This window comes from Globicephala melas, chromosome 12, assembly GCF_963455315.2.
Source record: "Globicephala melas chromosome 12, mGloMel1.2, whole genome shotgun sequence".
NCBI lineage: Eukaryota > Metazoa > Chordata > Mammalia > Artiodactyla > Delphinidae > Globicephala > Globicephala melas.
In genome coordinates this window covers 56,558,521-56,586,278 of record NC_083325.1, presented here as the reverse complement: position 1 = coordinate 56,586,278, position 27,758 = coordinate 56,558,521, and the positions used below count along the sequence as shown (strand labels likewise).

Genomic DNA, 27,758 nt, shown 5'->3' with positions numbered 1-27,758 from the left:
ATCCAGACAGGCTAACAATGTGATCACTCTTCAAATTAACATTTTGGGGTGTCTGTCTGTTTGTTTGTTTGTTAATATTTGGAAGCAGTACAGCAGCAGGGTTAATTGTTAGAACTCTGCAGTCCTGCCTCCTGGGTTGGCATTCCAGCTCTGACACTTAAAAGCTGCATGACCTGAAGTCAGGTTACTTATCCTTTCTGAACCTTAATTTTCCCCTCTGTAGTATGGGAATAATAATACCTACCCCACAGCATCGTTGTGGGCCATCTATGAAATGGCATGGAAGATACCTGGCACAGAGTAAGTATGCCATTGCTTTGCTCTTCTTTTCATTATTTGTTTATTTAACATTTGGTTACATGTTTATTTTACGTTAATAAAAATATTATACCTCTTTCTTCAGGATTAAGACAAGATATATGTCACAGGTAAGGCTCCAAACCAAAAAAATTAGTAGGGGGGTACATATTAAAGCAGTTTGAATTTGCATAATAAAATCAATCATTTGTAACTAGCAAACGTATCTGGCCAACTTGTCTCAGAATTACAGCAACTGTAAAAGTCAGCATCGAGCACCTATCAATGGCTAGACTCAGGGTTTAAAGCGCCATGAAAATAAAATATTACATTTGCATATGTAGGAACCTGAGTGTGATATTGTGATTTATAATAAGAAATACACACAACCGGGCCTTTTCATCGTTCCTGGTACAGAGCTCCGAAAACCCTTGTAATATCCAAAATGATAAGAGCAATAAATGTGCCTTGATATTTATAACAGACCCCTTTCAACCACACTAGAGTTTCTGTTAATGAGGTGACTTTTCAAAAGCACCTGATGTTAGTGCTGGTTGCCATGGGAACCAACCTTGTGATTTGAGGATTGGACCTTTTAGTTCCACTGCCCTGACCTCCGGGGAGGGGGAGAGGGGCTTGGAGTTGAGTTCAACCACCAATGCCCAATGATTTACTCAATTGTACCTCCTAACGAAGCCTCCATAAACACCCAAAGGACAGGGTTCAGAGAGCTTCTGGGTTGGTGAACACGTGGAGATTTGGGGACGGTGGCATACTCAAAGGGGACACAGAAGCTCTGTGCCCCTTCCCACATACCTCGCCCTATGCACCTCTTCCATCTGGCTGTTCCTAAGTTATATTCTTTTATAATCAACCGATAATCTAGTAAGTAAAATATTTCTCTGAATTCTGTGAGCTGCTCTAACAAATTAAGCGAACCCAAGGAGGGGGTTGGTGGAACCTCCGATCTATAGCTGGTAGGTCAGAGGCACAGATGACAACCTAGACTTTCACTTGGCATCTGAAGGGGGTGGAGAGACAGTCTTGTAGGACTGAGCCCTTAACCTGTGGGTAGTGTATCCAAGTAGATAGTGTCAGAACTGAGTTGAACTGTAGGACACCCCACACATTGGAACTGGGAGCAGAATTATACTGAGTGAATGGGGAGTCATATTTCTGACGTGGTCCATCAATGTCTGGATGTCCCCTAAAGACTCAAGCTGGCCAAGACCACCAGCCCCTCCCTCTGCCCCTGGTCCTGGTTCCTCTCAGGCCCTGCCCTCTGCAGCCACTGCCCACGACCTGAGGGAGGGGGGAAGGGACATGAATCACCTCAGCACCCTCCAACAGCCCCTGCCCTCCTGGGACCCATCACTAAACCCCCGTTTCTAGTATATTTTCCATCTGGGTTTGCTTCAGTTGGTTGTTGTTTTTTCCAGACTTACTCTGAAACCACTAAGAACACATCCTTCCAGGCCTGCCATATTAAATACCTCAAACGTTCAGGAACATTCAAACATGCTTCCAAGGAAAAAACCTGTTCCCTCAGCATGCCGTGTGTCCCAGTACTGGGCTCTGTCTCCACAGGATGCCAAATAGGTCAGAGGCATCTATTTAGTGAAACGAAAACCAGTCAGACTGGTTGTTTGGCATCATGTGAGGCAAGCACAAATAAACTAGAAAACAGATGGTGACCAAAAGAAAGAGAGGCAGCACGTTTGCGTAAGCTGTGTGTCCTGTTCTGTGCACGTGAGAGGCATGGGGCTCCTTAAAAGCTCCAAGTAACCTGACCAGCTTCCCCATCGAGGTGATGCTGGTTTGCAACCAGAGAAGCCCTTCAAAGGCTTGAGAGTGCTCCCATAGTAGGAAAAGATTCTCTCCGGGTGATTACCTGGGAAGAAACTGTCAGTAGCTTCATCTTTGTCCCAGATTTGGAGCCTAAAGGGGGATCTACTGTTTGATATTCTTGATATTTTATGGAAACCCTGGATAGCCAGAAGCATCTCTCAGATGGTTTTCCCCACATCCAGCTAACTACTGAAAGGGGTCCCTAATGTGTGTGTCTTACTGTCCATCGGTAGCCTTTGGCCTTTGTCTCCTTTCTCCTTCTCTCTTTCTCCCCCACTTAGTACCAGACATCACTCCTCCAAATGATATATACAGTTGATAAATTTGCATGCTGTTTCTTTGCAAAAGAATTACGTTTCTCCTTATGATAAATGTAAAAAAAAAAAAGATTTGTACAACGTATCAATCTTTTCAGCAACTTGCAGGTCTTGAATTTCTTAATAGTTTTCATGTTCCAAGAGGCAATACCATCCCTGATCATAAATTTAACTTACATTCAATTTACTCCTCCCAGATTTATTTTCAAGGATTTTGAACAAGTGACATAACTTTCTGCCTGTTAATTTTCCATTTTAAAAAAAAAATTGTAGCTAGCTTGAGTTTGGTCTTCTAAAGCTTCATATTCTGAACACAAGTCCAACTGCCTACAGTGAATATTATACATTCGCCTCCGTTGTTTCTGGGTGTCTCTATCATAAAGACAATCTTACTAAAACTACAAAATAATGTTACTACCATGTTTAAATCTACTGGTTTGGAACTGGCATGGAATTGCTATTCAAACAGACTGCACAGATTGGGCCGCAATTTTCTCACATGTAAAGTGATCAGATTCATTATAATTTCAAGACAGCCTCTAAGGTTTTTTCCTGCTCAAACTTCCATTTATTCTTAGTTACTCTCACAGGACAAAGGCAGCAGGAATCTGCCAGAGATCGAGAAATCACTGAACCAAGGGAGGGAAGTATGGCAAAAAGGAAGCTGTCCCAGATCCAGGTAAGAATGGTGGCTGGTTCTGGGTGAGCACCAGCTGGGGAAAGATGCTGCTCCCCTAACTGCTCTTCACAGCCACAAATGCCACCACACACACACACACACACACACACACACACACACACACACACCATAGCCTCCTAGTACACACCATACTCACCACATACACACAACATATACGGACACCGCACACACACACACACCCCCCACAAGCACCCACTCAAAGAGTTGGCTGAGACCCCTCCTCCTTAGTTTCCATTCTTGAGCCTGGATTTAGAAACTGCTAAGGAGGTGGGGGTTCAGGGTGGCCAGTGAGTAAGAAAACAGAAACAGGCTTTGTACAGGTGTCCCTCGGGAACTCACGCGATGTCTTTTTAGGCCTGGACCGGTTTTCTGTTTTACGTGGGGAGGAAGGGCCAGGGTGATGCCTGGGGGTGGAAGCCTCCAGGAAGAAGTTGCCAGGGAGAGCAGAAACTAAGGGGGTGGGTCAAGGTGGGGAGGCGGGCAGTACAGGATGGAGAGCCAATGAGCGCACTCAGGACTCCAGAGTCGGAAGGATCTGCTGAGTTCTGCTCTGGGATGCCCTTTACCTAAACTCAGAGAGTCACCCCGGACCCAAAGGGAAGTTGCTGCCTGGACTGGCCAGAGCTGACCGTGGCCGAGTGGGTGGGTGAGGGCTGAACCCCGTGCAGTGTGTGCAGGGGTAGAAGGAGTTAGCTCACTTCCAGCCAGGCAGTCAGCTTCCTCCTCTGCAGCCTGAGCTACAAACATCCCACAAATGACCCATTTCAATGAGAGCTTTTTAACACTAGGGTTCTCAAACCTTAAGAAATTCTGCACCCTTCAGTTTCTCCAAGTCAATCTCATTCGGGCATTTCATAGAAGGTCAAGAAGTTCTGCCACCTACATCAGAGACATGCAGCTTTCCTTCCCTCCTCTTCCTTTTGAAATGAAATCCAAACCCCAGTGGTTTCACCGCTCGCGAGAGCGCTGTGCCACACACGACATCTGTAAGCAGTTAATTTTCCAAATGGGAGACAGTCACCGCAGATGCAGACCTCTTAAAAATAAACACTAGAAAAATATTACTCCAGCAAAAATGCAAGCCTAGAGTCCATGTGAGTGGGTGGGAGGGAGCTGGTGCTAGGACAGGATCCAGTTTGGGGAGATCAAAGCCACATCCTAGCCTGCCCGGCTGTGCAAAAGTAAGGGAACGGGAACCACAGAACTTCAGCACAAAAAGGGACTTTTGGGGGGTACTGCAGCCTCAGTACAGATGGAGAAATTAAGATCTGGGGCAGGAAGTGGGTGCTTAACCATGTTAGGACTGGAACCCGGGCTGAGAGCTTTGTGCTCTATTATAAACCTCATTTTTATTTGAATACTTCAGCTTCTTCCTTTTCAGGAAAATAAAAGCCCTCTGACTTTTAACTATTACCTTTAACCCCTACTTGGGGCCCGTTTGGGGTGGGAGGGGGGCCTCCCGTCCTGAGAATGGGCGCTTCCTCCTCTCCACACACACTCTTCATCATGCCCTGCAGCTGCACCGGCAAGGGGTGAGACGCCAGGACCCTACAGCAGCCAAGGTGAGGTCCAGAACTTCACGAGGGCAGCTGCTTCTTACCCACCTTATGGAATGAGGCGGCGAAGCTTGAGGATCTCGTGCCCCGAGACTGAAGAAAGCCAGGTCATCTTGACCAGCATGAGGCGGGGGAACTTGGGGGCAAGGCAGGCTGGAGATCCATCTGCGCCCACATCCTACCACAGCCATCCCTCTCCTCCTCCAACAGGAATACTGGTGCCTCTGACCAGGAGTAAAACGAGGCACTGAGTAGATCCCCACAGAGTAGAAACTGCCGCAGACTAGCATTCAGTACAATGCAGTTGTTTAGGGTTGGAATGGAATGGAGGAAATTTGAGACACAGATGGTACAATGAAAAAATATATTGCTCCCGTCCAGGTGACAACCCCCCGCCCCATAGTGCTAGCCTGGTGCACTATCTGCTATTAAAGCCTTATTGCTAGTTTATCCATCTTATCCCTACAGGATGGTTTTCAGCAGCGCGGTTTCAAAAGACAAAGGCTGAGTTCGAGAGAAAAAATGAAGGGAATAGATAAAAGGATAGAAGGAAAGAACAGAGGGCAATGGGGGCTCTGGGAGAAGAGATGAGACAGATCTGGGAAGCCACGCTGGTCGGGACAGTGGCGAGCCCAGAGGTGGTGGCCACCAGGGGGCACTGCTGCCCCACCCACGGCCCCGGGGTAGGCAGAGACTCAAGGGGGGTTCAGAACCTCTAGTGGGCTTCTGTCCCTCCCCCACCCCACTCTAACTCCCGGACTTTTCCTTAAGGCTTTGGGATCTCCCCTCCTGGACCCCTGGGGTTGTCTCAGAGGAGTCTGGAGGGACCCTCCCCTGTGAGTCTTTTCCTGAGAGGGAGCAACCGTAGCCTGGCCAGGGCACTGTAGGGTTGATGGAGGTACCGGGTAGGGAGTGAAGAGGCCTCCTGGATTTGCACCCAGTTCTGTTCCCTCTGTTTGAGGCCAGGCCCTCATGGGAGTAAAGGTAGGAAGGCAGCTCTGCCTGCAGGGTGCTGATGGGGTGAGCACAGGCAGAGGATCTGGCAGGCAGCAGGGGTCCTCCTTGAATGCTCTGAAGCTCTGTTTTCCCAGTACATCCAGGAGGGAAGTGCTCACCCCGGCTCTGCTTGTCAAGTAGCAAACTCAGGGGGCACTGAGAAGGTAAGCCAGAGCAGCAGGTGTCCACCCACAGTGAACCCCCGAGGAGAGGTGGAGGGACGCCCTGTGGCCAGCGGGGGCTGGGACTTGCACTTAGAAGCACAGAGTCTGAGGCCAGGCAGTGCATGTTCCTAGCACCACTTGCAGCAACCCCTGTTCCCCTCTGTCTGGGGTGCGGCACCTGTTGTCTAGAATCCAAGTTTACTCGCCTCTGGGCAGACACCCTGACAAATTCTATACCCTCCCCGGCTTCTCCATTTTCAGTTCTGCTCCTTAGACACCAAAAGCTCCCATCTCTACAACCTTCCTCATATTACCTTGGCCAAGAATGTGGCTTAGCAGATATTAGTTACACTGCAGGTCCACTGATATCCCTCAAGAAGATTTCAGGGAGACCTGGGCCTCCCAAGTCTAAATCACATCTCAGGGTGGTACCTCCACACACTTAGACATTCTCTCAAAAGGCATTTATCGGTCTGCTCTTGGTTTTCTAGGGGCATGAACGAGGCAGGCTTAAGGAGCCAAGGGTGCTGGGACTCTGGGCTCATTGTTCCAGCCTTGGAGGCCACTCCTGTGAAGATGCTCACATTCAAGGCAAGCTCAGGTGTGGTTCCTGCAGGTGGCAACGGAGGGTCTGACCCTGCTCAGACGAAAGGAGACACCAGCAGAGTCCAGGCACTGATGGGACCCTGTGCTGTCCATCCCCCGTGGGACCCCACCCTGCAGCCCTCTGTGCCTAGGGGAGGCCCCCAGCCTCAAACTGAGTCTCAAGGAAGAGAGGGCAGGGTCTAGAATACTAGATCAGACCATAGTCAGATTGTGAATTCGGGAATGGCCGCGGATACCATTGCGGGATGGGGATGCATAAGAAATTCTGGAAGTTGGGGGCTGCCCAGGGAGCCAGCCTGCCTCTGACACACCCAGTCCTCATTTGGATCTGAGCGACTGGAGAGCAGGCAGAAGGCACCCAGGAGCCTGCGAGTCGTGCCTAAGGCTCTGGATCCCACATCTGAGGAACACAACTTACTATCAGCTTTGAGCGGTGGTAGCACCATCGCCTCTGAGGTTTAACCAAGGCACGATTGTTACTGATTGAAAACATGAGACCAAATTCCGACCCCCTCCTCCCCCCAGTGGCAGGCTGAGACTCCACATCCATTTCCTGCCTTGGTCAGAATTGGCTGCAGAATGGGACATGCCTTCTGGTGGCTCCAGCCGGGAAAGGCTGAGGAAGATAAGACAGAGACAGACGGGAATGCCGAGGGGAATGAAGCATGACCGAAAGAGCTGATGCCCCTTCCATCCCATCCAAGTCCTCCTAGAACCCCAGGCACATGCTAAGGGACAGTGTAGGAAGTCCCTGATGTAAGCCCATCTCGTGACCAGGATGCCATAATGCCATGATGCTCTGGGGAAAGCCCAGCTCCCCAGCAGTTCCCCACAGGAAGACGGGCTGTCCTTTCACAGCCACTCTCCCCCAGCCCTGTAGATAGCCAGCTCCATAGCTCACGGAAAATCAAAGATACACGGGATGTTATTAGATTAGAGAGATCCTAGCAAAGGTCAGGTTTTAACCAAAGCCCTCACGTTTTACAATCAGGGTTCAGAGAGGTTAAGCAACCACACAGAGCTAGATCCAGTCTGCAGCTCTCAACCTCTGAGTCCTAATTGAGTGCTCCTTTTCTGATACCAAAATCTCCCATAAGGCCTCTGGAAAAGGTCAAGAAATCAGGAGCTCTGATCAAAATATTAAAAAATCAGCTTCCAGGTTATGACAGTTGAGTAGTCAATGCGGTCATTTGCAAATAAACACACCACCTCACCATTTCACTTAGCATGGTCTTTTTTTTTTTTTTTTCTTGCGGTACGGGGGCCTCTCACTGCCGTGGCCTCTCCCGTTGCGGAGCACGGGCCCAGCCGCTCCGCGGCACGTGGGATCTTCCCGGACGGGGGCAGGAACCCGTGTCCCCTGCACCGCAGGCAGACCCTCAACCACTGCGCCACCAGGGAAGCCCCACTTAGCATGGTCTTGAGGGCCGCGCCTCATGGAGAGCCAGTACTCACACTGTTTCCCTCTCAGTCCCCTCCTCCAGAAAATGAAGCCACATCCCTGTCTCAGAGGAATGCCATCGGGTTGCCATGGTAAGACATACATGTAGTTTATGTCTCGCCAATCCTGAAATCAGCTTGCCATCAAGAACAAGGAAGTAGCATAAGCCCCCAAATAGCCAGTGCAGACACCAAAATTCAGGTTCCAAAGGTCATGCCACGTGCTCACCGAAGGTCCCCTCAGATCCTTTTTTTTTTTTTTTTTTTTTTTGCGGTACGCGGGCCTCTCACTGCCGTGGCCTCTCTCGTTGCGGAGCACAGGCTCCGGACGCGCAGGCTCAGCGGCCATGGTTCACGGGCCTAGCCGCTCCGCGGCATGTGGGATCTTCCCGGACCGGGGCACGAACCCGTGTCTCCTGCCTCGGCAGGCGGACTCTCAACCACTGCGCCACCAGGGGAGTCCCCCGGGGAGTCCCCCTCAGATCTTTTTAACTCTTGCTTCATAAATAGTTCTAACAAGCTTACCTTTCAGGTTTTCTTTTGCTTGGGTTTGGGTTTTGTTATCATTATTACTTTTTTTTTTTTTTGATCCATGGACTATTAGAAGGAGCCAACAGATTAGACGAAAGAACTGCTGGTGATAGGTAGACTGAGAATTACCAAAATGATAGCTAGCTGTGTGAAACAGGGAAGCGAAACACACAGACAGGAGTTCCGAAAGCATAGAAACCTGCAGTTATTTTAGTGTAGGACTAAATAGCCAGGTACGTTTCAGAAGACCTGAAGGTATTACTACATGCCTGAATCATCAAAAAAAAAAAAAAAAAAAGAGTTCTTCCACCCATCTTTTGATTCCGAGAATAATGGCCCAGCTTCACCCACTTCAAAGGATTTTTTACTCCTTATAAGTCCATTTTCAGTCATTTTCAACCTCAAGAATGAGATTCCCCATGTTAGCGCTTCCTCTTCAGACGCACTTACACGCGAGAGACAGATGCACCCGGCCACCGCTTTAGGAGATAAAAATATGACGGTAAATTAGCATAAAGATTCTCCAGAGATGATGCACAGAAACCTACATGCAGGATATGGGAGGAATGTCTAAAACACTTGAGAACAAACTGCTTCCCAGCTCCCACAGCAGTTTGGAAGCCTCTATTTATCGACAAATAACCGACATGCTCCAGATAATCTTTCTTCCCTGTTTATTAAAGGAGGTCCTAAAAGCCCCTCTAGGCCACTGTTGAATGACTGGATGGATGGGTGGTAAATAAATAAACCTGGTGACAGAGCTGGAGTTATTCGAAAATAACAGATCACCTTTCTTTAAATATAGCCCAATGCAGACTTTCACGGAGCCGCACGTTTCTCCCAGTGAATCTGCATCAGTAAGATCTGACCAATTTCATATTTCTATGTTTTGGAGCCTTTTTGCTGCTTATATTCTAGGATGACATCCAACATTCAGATGAAAAGTCATGAATCCATCCATTTGGAAGTTCCTAAGTATCCAGGTGACCAGCATCAGTAGGTACGAGTGTTGTGTATCCGTTCATTCAACAAATATTTATTAAGTGTCTGCGCCATGCCTAGCTTTCTGCTAGACCCTGAAAATCCCAAAGTGGGTAAGACTGGTTATTCAGTCAACTTCACGAAACCGCATCAGCTTGAAGCAGGAGGAAGAAAGCAAACATGCACGTGACCTGCTCCATGCCTAGCCCTGTTTTAGGCACCTCCACGTGATACCAATTTTTGTTTCATGACAACCCTCAAAAGTAGGTATAACCCTTAAACAGACGAAGGAACTGAAACTCAGAGAGGTCAGGTAACTTGTTCAAGCCACACAGCCAGCAAGAGTCAGAGTGAGAACTGCAGCCCATTGCACAGCCCAATGTAGGGGCCTGTGATGGGACGTAGAGAGCAGACTGGACTGACTCTGCCACTCCCTGCTGCATCCCTTCAGGGACACGACCAGCTCTTCTGAGCCTTAGTTTCTCCATCTCTCTAATGGGACCACAGTGCCTCCCTCAGAAGTCAGTTTTGGGAATCGAAGGAAATAATATAGGTGCGATCTCCTGGCTTTGGATCCCACACACACTAGGTACCAAACAAATGTTTATTACATGGGTAAGTACGGTCTTCAAACCCTCCTCCACTCTTTTGCCTCCCACCCCTAGAGGCCCTCTATACCAGTGTCCGCTGACAGCAAGCTTCCCCAGATGCTTCCAGAAGTGGGCAGCTCACAACCTCCTGAAGCACTCTGCTCTGGAGTTGGAAGGCCTCACTCACCTGCCTCCCCATGTGCCCAGACCTCACCAAGAGTGGAGAGGACACAGGCCTCCCCGGGAGATGACAAGTTAGCTCTGGAGACAAGGTCTGTCCACAGGAAGCATCAGGGAACTCTCCAAGGTGCATCATCTTGAAGAACAGGATTGGGAGCCATGGCAGGCTCTCTCTCCCTCCCTCAGATTCAACTCCCTCCATCCCAAGGAGGAGCTGAGCTGACCCTCAGGCCATCCTTCCTGGACAAAGGTGGCCAGGCCTCCACCTGGATCCTGATACTCACAGAACTGACTCTGTTTTCTCCATCTCCTTCTCTCTCCTGCTCAGTCACCTTTTGAGCTATCGTTCCATGTGACTACCCCTAAGCCAGCCAGGTATCTCCTGGCCTTGTGAGAGACCAGTCACACAGAAAGACAATGGGAGAGAGGTCCCATCCCCCCAAATGTCATCCTCTGGACTTATCCTTATTGGAATACTCAGTGGAAAGACCTGGAATGGAAGCAAACAATAACCAAGTCTCCAGATTTCTTTATATCACAGAACACTGAAGGAAGTAAGGGCCTCAGAAATCACCTGATCCGGGGGCGGTGGCGGGAGTGGGATGAATTGGGAGATTGGGATTGACATATGTACACTAACATGTATAAAAGAGATAACTGATAAGAACCTGCTGTATAGCACAGGGAACGCTACCTCACTTCGCTGTACAGTAGAAACTAACACAACATTGTAAAACAACTATACCCCAATAATAAAAATTAATTAATTTAAAAAGAAAACAGAAATCACCTGATCCAACTGGCCCTATTTTACTAATGAGGAAGCTGGGCCCAGATGAAGTTAAGGGACTTAGCTAAGAGCATCCAACTCTCTTTGACCACCACCACTACCATCACCACCATCTCGGTGCCTCTCCAGCACATGCTGTTCGCTGACGTTCTTCCTGATGTGAATGCTTCCTTTCCCTTTGATTTTGAACCTTTGGCTCAAATGACATGTCCTATCATGTGACGTGATCTTGCAAGACAGTTTATGTGCATGTCATAGTTTATTCGATGTTAATCATCTTTTTTAATAATCTTTAATAATCATTCAAAAATTTCTTTTGTTTCCTTTTATTGAGGTATAATTGACATAAACATTATATTCGTTTCAGGTGTACAACACAGTGATTCGATATTTGTATATATTGTGAAATGACCACTACGCTAAGTCTGGTTAACATTTGTCACCATACAGCGTTATAAAATTGTTTTTCTTGTGATGAGAACTTCTATGATCTACTCTCTTAGCACCTTCCAAATATGCAGTACGTATTATTACCTGTAGTCACCACGCTGTACATGACACCCCCATGACTTATCTATTTTAAAACTGGAAGTTTGTACCTTTTGACCCCCTTCACCCATTTTACCCACCCCCAACCCCCCGCAAATCCATTTTTGAAACAAAGGAGCTTCTCCACTGCCCCAGCTTTGACATCCATCGCCAAGCAAATGCAGGCTCTTTAATGTCCCTGATCGAGATCTGTCTACGTTTAGCCAACCTCCTCACAGGATCCTGGCACCGGTATCCCTCAGCCACTCCAGAACAGGTGAGAAAAATGCAAAGGCCCTGTCTGGAGCAGTGGGACTCGACCCTCACAGTCTGCCCTTCAGACAGCAGGACAGAAGAGGCATTCACTCCTCCTCCATGTCATGATACCAACCGAAATTACCTTTAAATGAGGAAGAAAGTCATTATTTAATCAATAGGATTGCGTCAATTGAGGGAAATTTGTCTCCAGTGTAAACGAGCAGAACGTCTTTGCGCTCTGTGAAAACAAGGTTAAATTACTTGCAGATCCGGGCGACGAGAGAGACGTAGGAAGCGAACCTGAAGGCTGACACACTCAAGGTCTGGGAACCGAAAATAATAGGGATTGTTCTGATTTTTCCAGCAGAATCGAGCACAGAGATGGGCACCCCTCTTTGCAGAACCAAGGATGCCTGTGCCCTACGAAAGGTGGGGGGGCTGATCCCTCCGAAGCTGGCCACTGTCACAGACCTGCTGGGCGCCAGTGCTAGGGAGAGGGTGGCCTTAAAAGGAGGAGTGAAACAGCGTTTCACTGTTCACATCCCTTCCTCTGCTCCGTCAACTCCACTCAGCAGATCACAATGACAATAAGTTATCACAATGGTAGCTCGTGTGGATTGAGTGTCCATGCCAAGCGCACTGAGTGCTACTCAACATTCACAGCAGCCTTAGAAGGTAGCCACCGTGGTCATGCCATTTCACAGATAGGAGGAAGGCAACAACAGGTGGAGAAGGGTGGGACAGTTCTGCCTGGTTCTGAGGCCCACTGTCCTAACTCCCCAGCCTCAGGACCCCATGTGCTTGCTGGGTGTTCATCCTGGGGCTGGCCCAGGGGTCAATACCAGCCAGACCTGCCCTTTGGACATCTCCACAGCCACAGGGGACAAGGGACAGAGCATCTTCTCTTGTTTGGGGAGGGGCTCAGCTTGTCCCAGGAATCCTCGGCGGGGCAGCCTTCGTGCCTACTTCTCTCCTGTCGTCCCCCTTCCCTGTCCCTGTTGATTCCTTTGGCCTTCTGAGGAGCTCTCAGTGCTGAATGTGATTCCTGCCAAGGCTAAAGGCAGCTGGTGGGGTCTAAGTCCCTGCTTCCTGACAGAACCTCTCCGTGGGAACTTGACCTTCTGTTTCTTCTCACCTACTCAGGGGACTATGCTAGCAGCCAAGTGGAAGTCCCCGACATGCTCCTTTTAGGACACAGGGAGCCGTAATCAAATAAGTTTTAGCTCTGGACTTTCCGAAAGCCAGATTCCATCACTTTCATGGTACACGCTTGGCTAATGTCCATTCCCCATCTCTCCCCCTCCCATGCCCCCATCCCTCCTCCTCCCATGCCCCCATCCCTCCTCCTCCCATGCCCCCATCTCTCCTCCTCCCATGCCCCCATCCACCTGTCACTCAGCTCCAATTCTGACCTTTCTGAATGTGTGGTTCATAACAGACCTTCCTTCCATGACTATATCACTTCCATATCCGTCGGGAAAATACAGTCTCCACACGCCCAGGACCTGGGTCACCCTAGCAGGAACCTGACGTGGCCTAGACCAAGGGGTCTTTGGCCTCCTCTGGGAGAGGCTGTGGCGGGCTGGCCTGGCTGTGCGATGCTGCAGCCTGGCCCCAGAGCAAGGGGCTGCCCTGCTGAGAAGGAGAGTGTCACATTTAAAGAAAGAAGAGTGAAATGAAACTTATTTGACCTGGGAAGAACCAGAAGGCCTCTCAAGTTGCCAAAGTGACAAATGAGACAGGGAGTTAGAGCAAATGTGAACTCCTGGGGAGGCCGTCAGGAAGGAGCCCGGTTGTACTAGACCAGGCTGGGGGTGATGCAAGGACCGGAGACGGGACGATTTGCCCAGGTTGGGAGGGGAGAGCAGGCAGAACGTTCCGCAGAGCCAGACACAGTCCGCCCTTTGTGCCTGTATTTATCTAACGCGTCAATTTTATAGCCACAGTACCTTCCGAGTGGGCAGGAAAGCAGATATTGGTGCTGTCACGAGGCCGGGCTGTGGCTTGCATGGCGTAATGGCAGATGCCAAAAACAAAGAGGAGGACAGACGGCACTACAGAGACCACAAAAGAGCGTTAATAATTACGCCGCTGCCTCCCTCGACAGCCTGCCTCTCCGTCCTGAGGAGGTGCCCCGCCAGCTTCAGGGGTGCTGCCTTCCCCGGATGCGCAGGGCGGCTGCCTAGCACGCGTCTATTAATAACCATGCATGGACTTGAAGGGACCTATTACATCGCCGCCTCTCTTCTCCAGGCTAAATAGTGCCAATCCCTTTAACCTTTCCTCACGGGCCTGATTTTCCATCCCTTTAATCATCCCTGTCACTTTCTGCTGGATGGGCTCCACTCTCACCACATCCCTCCCCCAGGGTGGAGACTCCGAGCCAACTGGAAGGATGCGCCCCACGACCTAAAAAGCTGCTCCCTTCCAGCCACCCTCCCTCCTCTCAGGCCTGCCCTGCAGCCGCAGGTCCTGGGAAGCCCATGGTCAGGGCAGCCCCCAAGCAGAGTTACTGTCATTCATGGCCCAGTTGGAGCTCTTTCCTCCTCCCACTTCGATGTTCCCCAGGATCAGAAAGCCACTAAAATCCAGCAGTCTCCTCTGAGCTGATTCTCACCATTTTCTCTCTGGATCCCCCTGCATGTCACTGCCACACCTCCGCCGGGGTCCAGACCCCCAGTCTATTGGTCCATGAGAACGGGCCCTCAGCCCGCTTCCTTGCCGGCCATATTCTCCAGACGAAACCCTTAAAAACCAGCTTTAGAAATAATTTTTTAAATCAAATGTCATTTTTATCACGTCCCTCCCTTTCCTAAGAGCCATGAGTTGCTATACAGTACAGCAAATGTCATCACTCGCCAGACTCTGGGTCCAGAGTACACTTTCCCTACTCCCCTCTGCCTTTGTCCAGACCCTCACTCAGAAAGCTCTCCCTTGTTAATCTCCTCATCTGTCCACACGTTTACCAGCCACCGATCCCCACAAGCATTTTGCTGGATACTGTTTTGGGTATATTGAAATACAATACATATGGGTTAGGGTTCTTCGACGGCAAACAGCAGAAACCAACTCTGACTTGTCGACGGCAAACAGCAGAAACCAACTCTGACTTGTTTAAGAAACAGAAAGGGATAGATTGGAAATGAAAAGCATAGTTTGCGGAATTCAAAGAAAGGCTAAAGCATACATAGGGAAGGACAAAACAGGGCAACTCTGAAAGCCTTTCTAGAACACTGCCATCAGACGATCAGCCCTGTCCTCCATCCTTATTCATCTCTGCTGAAGATTCAGAGTTTCCTAGAATCTGCACGATCTTTGCGATCGATGAGCAGAGCCCTAGGATTGGCCGCCCCCCACCCAGGACCACACAGGGGGGTGGGGGAGGGGAGGATCAGTTGCCAGATTTAGAAAATAAAAATTCAAGACATCCAGCTAGATTTGAATTTCAGATAAACAATGTATCATTGTTAGTATAAATCTATTCCACGCAATATTTCCTGAATTTGCCCTTTTATTCTTCCCTTCCCCAAGTGCCACTTTGCAGCTCCTAGGCCGTCCCCTCTGATGGCCACAATACCCTGCTATACTTCACACCTAACAGATTTCTCCAATCCATCATCAAGGTGGCTGTGTTTTTTAATTCTTTCTCCTTAACTTTAATAATCCAGTTTAGATCATTTCAGAACTATACATTAAGTGACACAAATAAGAAGGCTCATGTACGCTTTGCAGTCATTTTTTATGTCCTCTTTACCTCTGTTGAGGAAAGAAAACAACTTTCTTTGCCTTCTCTCTTTTGCCAGATACTCCTAAAATAACCCTAATAATATTTAGTGTTTGTATAATTCTTTACAACTTAGCACGCATTTTCACATTCATTATTTTACTCGAGTATCATAAATTATCATAATTAGTGAGTAAAGGGGTTAGTTGGCACTATATAATATAGTCCCCCATTTCACAGATGAGAAATTAAAACTTTGAAAGTTAGGCTATAAAAGCTAGTGTGGATTCAAAGTTGTGGACCCAGGGCTTGGAACGATGTGTTCTTTCCGCTACATCAAGGGCCAGCAAACTTTTTCTGTAAAGGACTAGGTGGTAAATATGTCAGGCTTTGTACACCATACGATCTCTGTCGAAACTACTGAACTCTGCCACTGCAACACAAAAACTGCCCTAGTCAATACATACATGAATAGGTAGATGATTCAATAAACTGTATTTGCAGAAAAGGTCAACAGGCCATATTTGGCCCACAGGCTGTAGTCGCTATACCTCCTCTTAAAAGATTAAACTCTTTTCAATCTTTATGAGCCTATCAAAATTTGCCTCCAGTTGGGATGCCATGATTTTGACCTGTATCAATATTAGATCACTCTACTGATTTTTTCTTTCCTTCTTACCTCTTATATGTTAGTATTGTTTGGACAATAACAGACTTGGCTTCCCACTGCCCCCTTGGTCCCTCCTACACTATGGCAAAGTTTTCTCTCATACTGTGAACTTGCCCAGCTAAGCCAATCCTTCCTTCCCTGGATCCTTCTTTACCTGCATGTGAGATTACTTCTGATGGGCCTTGTGAGGAGGCACCTTTCTGGGACAGGCCATTCCCCGAGGCCCCCAGGATTAACCAGGATCAATCGTCCTTCCAGCTTCCCCTCACTCTGGGTTTCAAGTGCCTCGTCCCTTGGGCTTTCCTCATGGCAATTTGGTCCCAGGGAAATTCATGCCATGGAATGGTAACTCCACTAGCAGGCCTTCCAGTACCTCCTTCAGCTCTGGGCCATGGAAGATGGTGACTGGTTCAGTTCCATCTTCTGCCTACAGAGTAGAAGACTGATTCAAATGCCCCTCCTAGAGAGGGCTAGTGCCCCCTCAAGCAAACCAGCTGATTTGGTTAATACCCTTCACTGTTTATAGATCCTGGGACAGTGAGGGTTGGGGACTGTGTATAACCAGCCTCCTCCTGGGCCAGGAGGCCAGTTGCTTAGATGACTGGAGTTGCAAATCCTCAGGAGTAGTGACTGCCCACCTAGAACCAGAATTCTACATTATAGGAGCCCATGGAACATGACTGACACCTCACATAAGGGATTCCAAGTCTTTAAATAGGCTTCCAGATGCGTGTACGTATATACACACCCAAGCATAGAGTTAGAGATTATAAAGGTCAAGTTGACCAAACCCCTGCTTTACAAATAAGGAAACCAAACCCCGGAGAAATCACCTTAGGTACCATGATCCCAAGTGGTAAAGATCTATACTGTCTTTATAAACAGTATCCATACAGATGATGAGGAACTTGATCAATAAAACTCATATTTACAACTAGAAAGCTTTTCTTTAATATCTATATATTTTCTTTTAAATAGGAGGCAGGGAACATGCTTAACCCAGCATAGCTCAAAAGCCATGCATGAGATCAACTTTTTCAGAAATATTTGAGATTTGGCCTTCTCAAGGCTTAAATGTGCCCCAAAGGTGGAGTTCTTTGGGAACACCAACAACCCCTCCAGATGTCTTCATAAGGTCTCCAAAAGGGTCAAGAGAGACAGCAAAGCGTAGAGGGTACAAGTAACACTTGGGCTCTGAATGCCCTGGCTCTAACATTAAGAAGTTGTGTTACTTTGAGCAAATAATTTAATTTTTTAAGCCCAGTTTTCTCATCTGTAAAAGGAATATAATAATAGTACTTATCTCATGGAGGTGAGGTAATAATTAAATGAGAGAATGTGCACAGAGCACCTAACGTAAGGCTGACTTAGTAGCAACTACTCAATAAATATCACTATTACTGCAATTGTTGTTGACACTTCGGGCTTTTTGCCTCAAGTCCAACTCTAATTTTAATTTGACCGTTCTGCCTACTTTTCCGACGGTGAAACAGGGGTAATAATTCAGCAGGAGAGATGGGTAAGTAGAAGCTAGCCCAGACCTGGCCCAAATGACCTTCAGGCTAAGAGACAGGGTGCGTTTTCTCAGCCGGGTCTCCTCTGAGAGAGTGGCCTCCAGGCCAGGACTCAGGCTTTCTGAAAGAGGTTAGGGGGAGTCACAAATCAGAGGTTCAGAGAATTAGGGGAACAGACCTGGAAATGTGGAAGATCCTCGTGCACACTTTCCTTTGTAGATAATCTTTCTGGCAATATGATTTTTAGTCAAATCGTGTCATCCTTTGAAAGTCCTGCAGGTTGAGGGCAAAAGAAATCAGAGAATTCTTACAACACAAAGACAAAGGGCTCAGGATGGACCCTGGATAAAGGTCATGCTTCAGGGGTACCTCAATAGACCAGACTGTAATATTTGCAACATCTTCATACCATTAAAAAAAATTACAAAGAAAAAAAGCAGACTGCCTAGAACTTCATTTTCCTGGTGAGGGAAGATATATGCTAGACAGAACAACCCTTTCTCCTTCTCCCTGGGTTACTTGGCAGCCACAGAAAACACATGACAAAAAGTTCCAGAAGAACTTCATATTGAGTTTGAAAAGTACAAATTCCCACAACAGTGAGTGACTAAAGTAGCAATAGTTTAGCCCTTCACAGGAATCTGGTTATTATTACCATTAATGCCAAGGATCTTGTTTCTATTCTTTTTGATTTAAGGTAATTTGCTTTGTAAAAGGCCTGCTTTGTTAAACTCTACGCAGTGACATTGGCTTCAGCAGAAAGAGGACTGGACCTGTTGAGAACGTATCATGTTGTACTGAAACTCTAGAGGACCTGCTTGTGAAGAACCTCCTTTGTTTCTGCTCTGAACCTGATGCAGTTCTTCAGTCTTCGTTTTCTAGTTCAGTGCCCTAATTTCAGCATTGTCCACTCTGACGGTGATATCTCTACTGGAACATGACTGTTTCCAAGGACAGTCTCTAGGAGGCTGCACCTACCTGGTCAGGCTTGGCTATGACCTGGCCAAAGAGACTCAGTCAATATCCATGTGTAGAAAGTGACCCCATGACTCAGGGCCCATCTTATAGGCAATTAAATGAGATAATGTGCACAGAGCACCTAACGTAAGGCTGACTTAGTAGCAACTACTCAATAAATATCACTATTACTGCAATTGTTGTTGACACTTTGGGCTTTCACTGAAGGGTGAAATATCTAGCTCAGGGGTTCTCAACCAGGGCCAGTTTGGGCAATGTCTGGAGACATTTTTGATTATCACAACTTGGGCCGGGGTAGGGGTTCTACTGGCATCTAGTGGGTAGAGGTTAAGAATGCTGCTAAACATCCTACAAAGCACAGGAAGGTCCCACACCAAAGACTTAATCAGCCCCAAATGTCAATAGTGCTGAGCTAGAGAAACCCTGAAACAGACAGAGACACAGGAGCCCTCTAGGGCTGGCCCTGCCCACCTCCCCTCACCATAGTTTTTACCTGCTTCCCCTCACTCCCTGAACCGCAGGCACACAGACTCCTGGACCGCACTGTGCTCCCTCAGCATATTCGGATCCCTCTGCCTGCCAGGCTCTTCCCTCTCCTTTCATCTAGTTAGTGCCTTCTCATCCTCCAGATCTCAGCGCAACAGATGCCAAGCCTTTGCAGCAAGACTAAGTCAAGGGCTTCCCTGGTGGCTCAGTGGTTAAGAATCCACCTGCCAATGCTGGGGACACGGGTTCGAGCCCTGGTCCAGGAAGATCCCACACGCCGCGGAGCAACTAAGCCCATGCGCCACAACTACTGAGCCTGCAAGCCACAACTACTGAGCATGTGTGCCACAACTACTGAAGCCCGCGCACCTAGAGCCTGTGCTCCGCAACAAGAGAAGCCACCGCAATGAAAAGCCCGCATACCACAGCAAAGAGTGGCCCCCAATCACTGCAACTAGAGAAAGCCCGTGTGCAGCAACAAAGACCCAATGCAGCCAAAAATAAATTAAAATATAATAAATAAATTTTAAAAAAAAGACGAAGTCAAATCCTCCATTACATGCTATCTTTTATTCTTTCTTTTTTCAAGGATTCTGAATGTGTCTTTATGGCTTTTTTGGAACTCCTTAACCTCCCTGTCTCTTAGCTCTTAAAAGTATGGGCTAACAGCATGAACTCTGGAGCCGGGTGGCTTGTGTTTGAATCCTTACATGTTCTAGTTGTACGACCTTAGGCAAGTTACTTAACTTCTCTGTGTCTCTTTTCTTACCTTGAGCATGAAGATAACTGTCTCTAGCTCATACGGATGCTGTGAGGATTAAGTGAGAGGTGCTTGTAAAGTGTTTAGAACAGTGTCAGGACCATTGTGAGCACCATATAAAACCTTGCTATGATTATTACTTCAAGAATTAAAAACTGCCCTTCTGAGACGTGGAACTACATAGGAAAGATATGCAGCATTTTCTCTTCCCAGTAGCATGACGCTGCATCACTGCCTTTTCTGAACCAGGGCTCAGATCATTTGAGCAAGGGAATCAAAGTAAATGCTTTCTATATACAGATTAAGAAGTTGAGATCCAGAGAGGTTAAGGGATTTGGAAAAGTCACATGGCAGTTTTCTTTCTACCGGATCAGTCTCTCTCTCCCTCTCTCCCTCTCTCCCTCTCTCTCTCTCTCTCCCCCCGCCTCCCTTTCTCTCTCTCTCCCTCCCCTCCTCTCCCCCCTCCCCCCATCACCTCTCCTCCCATCCCCACTTTGAGGCGATAACTGGTAGGATTCCTGATCTACACTAAATGAATATCCCATAGCAACTATCTCCATCTGACTACAGGTCCCAGCTCCCCAGGCTTTCTACAAAAGACCTGGGAGTTATAAAATCCATGCTTATCAGAACAAAGCACACCAAACAGAACACAGTAAAGTTTCTAATCAGAGATTTAAGGTGCTTATACAACAGCCTGAAAAAAAAAAGAAAAAACTAGGCCTGAAAAGAAGAGTAGACCAAGGGCAAATAATAACCTAAATAACTTAAGAAAACACTGAGACAGTCCCCTGAAGTTTTCTGCTATTACATCATTGATCCTGAGACAGGGCTGTGGAATGTCTCTGCAGGGCTCCCTGGGCAGAGCCGTATCTCATTTGTTTTAACTCCCTCAAATGCTATTTCACTCTTTGACACTCTCCCAGTCTCTCATGGCTGTTCTTACTCTTTTTCCACCCCATACAGGTTTTTGTAAGCTTACTTTTTGCCAACACTGTTGTGTTTTAGCCCAAAGAGTCCCTGGGACCCTAGACTTCATGGAGAGGAGTGTGGTGTCCAGTCTGTGGAGTGGCAACACTTCTGACCTCTTGGTCTGGTCATTACCTTGCGAGCCCACCCCTGTCTGGGGTTCTACTCTTTGGAAGGATGTGAACAAGCTGGAATAGCATAAGAGAAGTATAATCAGGATAAGACACTTCATCACATGAGGACGACAGGGTAGAAATAGCCTGGGGTTGAATATAAGAGCTGTCTTCAACAACTTGAAGGGCTACTGGGTTTTCGGGTTCCAGCAACATTACAGAATGAGCTAACATGAACTTCTAATTCTGCTATAAAACAATAAAAATACTGGTAAAATATAGCAAAAAATTTTGTAAATAAATATAGTTAAGCTCATAAGAATAAAGTAAAATCTCTAGGTGCCAGGAAAAAAAAGGGGCGAAGTTCTAGTCAGAGCATCAAGCTTTACTGACGCCTAATGGTACCGGAAGATATTGACACAAATGTCTAGAGGCTGGGGTTTTAAAGCCCACAAAAGAACAAAAGATGGAGCTTTGGGGTCCTGTAATGGAGACTCCAGAAGCATTAAGTGGAGACACTGGGAGGATCACTGTTTCAATTTAAGTCCCATTCACAGGCCCAGGAAAACCCCAGTGATATGTACCTCTTTCCAGAGTTGCAGGTAAAGAAACAAAACTACCCCTGAGAAACAAAACCTCAAATCATCACTAACTACAAGAGTGTTCTCCAAATTTGCACTCCTTACCTGGTGTATTTGTCATGGTTCTTCAGAGAAACAGAAACAATAGAATGTATTTATAGAGAGAGAGAGAAATTTATTTTAAGGAATTGGCTCATGCAGTTGTGGGGACTGGCGAGTTCAAAATCTGCAGGGCAGACCCGCAGGCTAGAGGATTAGGGAAGTATTTATGTTGAAGCTCAAATCCATGGCAGTCTGGAGGCAGAATTTCATCCTCAAGGGATCTCAGTCTTTTTCTCTTAAGGCCTTCAACTGATTGGATGAGGCCCACCCACATTATGGAGAGCAATCTGCTTGACTCAAAGTCTACTGGTTCAAATGTTAATCACATCTAAAAATCACAGCAACATCTAAACTGGTATTTAACCAAAAACTCAGTAGTATCATGGTCTAGCCAAGTTAACATATAAAATTAATCAGCATCCCTATGCAAATTGTAAATAAAGAAGTTAATTAAAAAAAAATTGTCTTGGACTGCCCCCTTGGAGCAGGACAAATGAAAAACTTCTCTATTTCAAGGGGAAAAAAACCAGCTAAATATGTACTCACAACCAAAAATTACAAATCACCATAAGGGAGACTGGAAGATAAATGAGAGGATTATTACCTCAAGAATTTAAAATGAAAGAACAATCTAAAAGAAACCATAACATATGTTTAAAATGTTAAAGAAAGAAAAGAATGACAAGAAACCTTAAGGTATAAATACTGGAAAAAAAAATGATAAATCTGAAAAAGAAACTTCTAGAACTTCTAGAAATAAAAAATGCAAAGGATAGAGTAAACAGTAAATTAGACAAAACTGAAGAGAGACTTAGTGAACCAAAAAAATGGATCATAGGAAAGTCTCCAGAATATAGCATAAAACAACTAAGAAAATTAAAATATAAAAAGAGAACATATGACTTGAAGAATAGAACATGAAGGTCCAAAATGAGCGTGTTATGAGTACTAGAGGGAGAGATTAGAGAGAAAGAAGGAGAGGCATTATTCAGAGATGATGACTAAGAATTTCCTAGATTGATGAAAGACAGATCTTCAAACTGAAAAGGCACTTAGGGACCTGAGCAAGATAAATAAACATAAAAATACACCTAGGCTCATTATAGTGAAACTGCAGAGCACCAACAAGAGAGAAAAATCATGAAAGCACCAGGAAGAAAAGAAAGATCACCTATAAGAAAAAATAGACAGCAGACTTGGCATCAGCAACCATAGAGGCAAATAGAATAATTTTTTATGTTGAAGGAGAATAGCTATTTTTATAGAACATCACGCCAAGGTTAACTATCATTCAAGAGTGGGGAGTTTTAAAAAGACATCATGGCAGAAGACCTAAATAGACATTTCTCCAAAGAAGACATACAGATGGCCAACAGGCACATAAAAAGATGCTCAACATCACTAATTGTTAGAGAAATGTAAATCAAAGCCACAATGAGATATCACCTCATACCTTTCAGAATCAAAAAGTCTACAAATAATAAGTGTTAGAGAGGGGGGTGGAGGAAAGGGAACTCCCCTACACTGTTGGTGGGAATATAAATTGGTACAACCACTATGGAAAACAGTATAGAGGTTCCATATAGAGTTACCATATGATTCAGCCATCCCACTTCTGGGTATATATCCCCCAAAAATGAAAACCTTAATTCAAAAAGATACATGCACCCCAATATTCATAGAAGCACTATTTACAATAGCCAAGACATGGAAACAACCCAAATGCTCATCAACAAATGATTTTGGTTTAAGAAGATATGGTATATATACATGATGGAATATTACTCAGCCATAAAAAAGAATGAAATATTGCCATCTGCAGCAACATGGATGAACCTAGAGAATATCATGCGAAGTCAAGTAAGTCAGAGAAAGACAAATATTATATGATATCACTTATATGTGGAATCTAAAAAATAATACAAATGAATCTATATACAAAACAGAAACAGACTCACAGACATAGAAAACAAACTTATGGTTACCAAAGGGGAGAGGGAGTGAAGGAGGGACAAATTAGGAGTATGGGATTAACAAATACAAACTATTGCACATAAAATAGATAAGTAACAAGGATCCACTGTATAACACAGGGAACTATATTCAATATCTTGTAATAACCTATATATATAACTGAATCACTTTGCTGTACACCTGAAACTAACACAATATTGTAAATCAACTATATTTCAATTGAAAAATGCTTTTAAAAAAAGACACCACATCTTCAGAAAAGGACAACAGAGTTTATCATTTATAGAAGGAAACTGAGTTGAGAGGAAGGAGTAAGATGGAAGAAACAATGGTTAGTGAAGAAATGGATGAGCATGTGAATAAGTCTAAGTACAAATTGACTATAAGATAGCAAGAGCAGTAGTGATGTCTGATTTCTGCAGAGTTTAAAAACAAAGTAGAGCTAAAATGCTAAATAATAACATGAAACTTGAGATGGAGTGATTAGAATAAGAACATCCTAAAGCTGTAGAGATTCAGGGGTGGGTTAGTGAGGGTGGGAGGGAGACGCAAGAGGGAGGGGATATGGGGATATATGTATACGTATAGCTGATTCACTTTGTTATACAGCAGAAACTAACACAACATTGTAAAGCAATTATAGTCCAATAAAGATGTTAACAAACAAACAAACAAACAAACAAACTCATGGAAAAAGAGACAAGATTTGTGGTTACCAGAGGTAGGGGGTGGGGGAAGGGATAATTAGATGAAGGCATTCTAAAGGTACAAACTTCCAGTCATAAGTAAATAAGTACTAGGGATGTAATGTACAACATGATAAATGTAATTAACACTACTGTACATTACATAGGAAAGTTAAGAGAGTAAATCCGAAGACTTCTCCTCAAGGAAAAAAATATTTTTTCTCTTTCCCTAATTTTGTGTCTATACGAGGTGATGGATGTCCACTGAACTTACTGTGGTAATCATTTCATGATATATGTATATCAAATAATTATGCTATACACCTTAAAACATGTACAGTGCTGTATGTCAATTATATCACAATAAAATTGGGGAAAAAAAGAATGAACTTCAAAAAAAAAAAAAGTAGAAATTCAGATAAACTGTAAGATTACTACAGTAATATACATGAGTTATAGATGCTTGGAGCTGCCCACACAATATATTCTCTTTCTCCTTCTTTCTTATAGTAGAACCTTGATTTTCTACAGGGCAGCTAAAAATACTCACCTTTCCTAACTCCCTTGCAGCTGGGGTAGCAAGGTGTTACAGTTTCAGCCAATGAAATATAACCACAGCTTCCTAGTAGGCTTCCAGGAAGAACACTTTGCCCTTTACCCCTTCTCTTCTTCCTACCTAGAATGAGCACACAATGACTGAACAAGCAGCAGGCACCCTGTGACCATGAAGAGAAGACAAAGTCACATACTAAGGATAGGAGAAAAAGATAATAAAAAGAACCTCAGTGCTTGATGACATCCTTAAAGAGGTACACTAAGCTCTATACTGCCTGACTCTGGCCTTCTCTCTACAAAATAACCTTTTCATATTTAATCCATTGTTTTCCATTATTTGCAGCCAAATGCAACACTTAATTGCACAACATGTTAAAAATTTAAGGATAATCACTAAAAGAAAAGACTTTGAATGTATGTAACTTTTAAAACAGTAAAAGAGAAAAAGATGGACTAAAGAAAACTCAGTCAATATAATAGATGACAGAAAAGAAGCAAAGAAGCTAAGAGATTAAAACCAAAACATCAAGATATCAATATATACCAGTAACAACTGGATTCCAGTGATGAATATAAATAAAAGGGATTCAGATTACCTGCTAAATGACAGAAATGTTAAGATCAAATAAGAAACACGGCTCTTAAAATATAATAACACAGAAAGAAAGCAATGAGTGGAAAAAATAAACCAAGCAATCATTAGCCAAAAAAAAACAAGTGATGAAGCAACACTAAAATCAGAAAAAGTAGAGGAAACGATTACAAAATGATCAAAAGAAGAGCTCTCTAAGAAAATACAACAATCTTAAACTTGGGCACACCTAACAATATAGTCTAAAAATAAGAAGACGGAAAGAAAGAAACAAAATAACAAACTCACCATCACAGTGAGAGATTTCATCTGAAAGCAGACTGAGACAAATGAGTAAAAATTACAAAAGAAAAGGACATTGACTCAGTCTATAGAGGAACATTATGACTTTCAGAGCTGACCAAAATTGAAATGGGCTGCCTTGGGACAGAGAGCTACAAAAACATGGAAGTTTTGCAGAATCTGTGTGACCCTCGATGAGGCTGGCATATGCAAGCGTCAGACACTTGGCTCCATGAGGGCAGGAACTATGTCTGTTTTGTTCACTCCTATCTACCCAGTGCCTAGAGCAGAGTCTGGCACAGAATAGTCATCATTAAGTGTCTATCAAATGAATGAATGAATGATCCAGATAAGAAAATGGATAAAATCACCTCTAGAGTGGCTTCCAATTCTAAGATTCAGTGATCCTTACATGCCCATTCCTCTGCTCTTTACACTTACTCTATTCTGAGGCCCAGAGTCACCACAAATCCAGGAGACTTGAGGCTGGCAATGAGAAGCAAGGACAGGGTAAGGAATGGATGGAAGAGTAACATAGAAGCCCAGAGGATGGAAGCCAGCTCTGCAAAGAGTCTCTAAGTGTCCTCCTGCCACAGAAATTCCACTTGGCCACAGTAATTGCCCTGGCCTTGGGCCTGGAGGGAAGTAGTAGCTGGCCTGCCCATGTCAAGTCTTTCCAGTCAGTACGTCTTGTCTGTGCTGCTTACAAGGTTGGAGAAGCAGGACTGTATGTAGGTCACCAGGTCAGTCAGGTCCATAAACCAAGTTTCTCCCTCATTCTGGGTTCAGGGACATGCTGAAAGAAGGGGATGAGGTTCCCAGGTTCAGAGATTCCTTAGATCAAGGAGGGACAGGATCCCTGTACTTGGAACCCTTCAGTCTGATGGAAAGGCACAGTCTGGCCCTCATGAAGCCTGTTATGGACTGAAAGTTTATGTCTCCCCCCCCAAACTTCATATGTTGAAATCCTAACCCCCAACGTGATGATGTTAGGAGGTAGGCTCTTTGGGAGGTAATTGAGTCATGAGGGTGGAGCCCTCATGAACGAGATTAGTGCCCTTCCGAGACTCCAGAGAGCTCCCTCATCCTTTCACCATGTGAGGACACAGCAAGAAGACAGCTGTCTATGAACCAGGAAGCGGGCTCTCACCAGACATCACCAGAATCTGCTAGCATCTTCATCTTGGACTTCCCAGCCTCCAGAACAGACAGAAATAAATTTCTGTTGTTTATAAGAAACCCCATCTATGGTACTTCCTTATAGCAGCCCAAAAGGACTACAAGTCTCTAGAATGGGTGCCACATACAATCCCTCTCTTCAGGAAGAAAATCAAATCTAATGGAAGACGCTAGGCCCCTGCCCTCAGAGAGCCCTAGTCAGAGCTTGCTGTATCTCTTGCCCTCCCACCCATGCAAGGCCAGGGAGGAGGGAAATGGCAGGCCGAGGGACAGGCCCATTTCTGTGATGAATGATGACCGAGCACTGCCACCAACAGTCTCCTGGGGGACATTCCCACAGCCCTGCTGTCGGGGTCAGGGCTCCCCTCCCTCCCTTTCTCCCCACCATGATGCCTGACCCGTTGGAACAATTCCTGAGCCTTAAGCCTGTTCCTAACACAGGAATGTTGGCCCCTTGGTCTCGTCCTGCTTTCCCCCTCTTTGTTTTTATTCTTTTTCCCACCCTGTCCCACCCTCCCCCACTGCCATTTCCCAAACTCACTCCTGGGAGACCAGACCCAACAGCCGACTGGTGATCTTGTTTTACATGAGACATTTCCAAAAAAGACCAAGAAGTCCTTTCCAGGAAAATGCCGTTTTTAAAATTCAGCTCCAGACACTGCGGCAACATTAGGAAAACAAAGGACTTGGCAGAAATGTTTTCTGAATTGGGACTTTCTCTCTAAAATACCTTTTCCAAATTGTGTCCAGTGGGAACGACTCCAAGGATCAGCTCTGGAGCACCCAGACAACTTCAGACAGACAGTGACCT

The 27,758-nt window shown here is 45.6% G+C and overlaps 1 long non-coding RNA gene across 1 annotated transcript in view; it reads right to left on the bottom strand.

Moving 5' to 3' along the window:
• LOC132598230 (uncharacterized) overlaps positions 1-17,918 on the bottom strand; it is a 245,256-nt gene extending 227,338 nt beyond the window's left edge. The window contains exon 1 of the long non-coding RNA XR_009566211.1: positions 17,869-17,918. This is a non-coding gene — a long non-coding RNA (uncharacterized lncRNA). The remainder of the gene's footprint in view (positions 1-17,868) is intronic.
• Between the last annotated feature and the right edge of the window lie 9,840 nt (positions 17,919-27,758).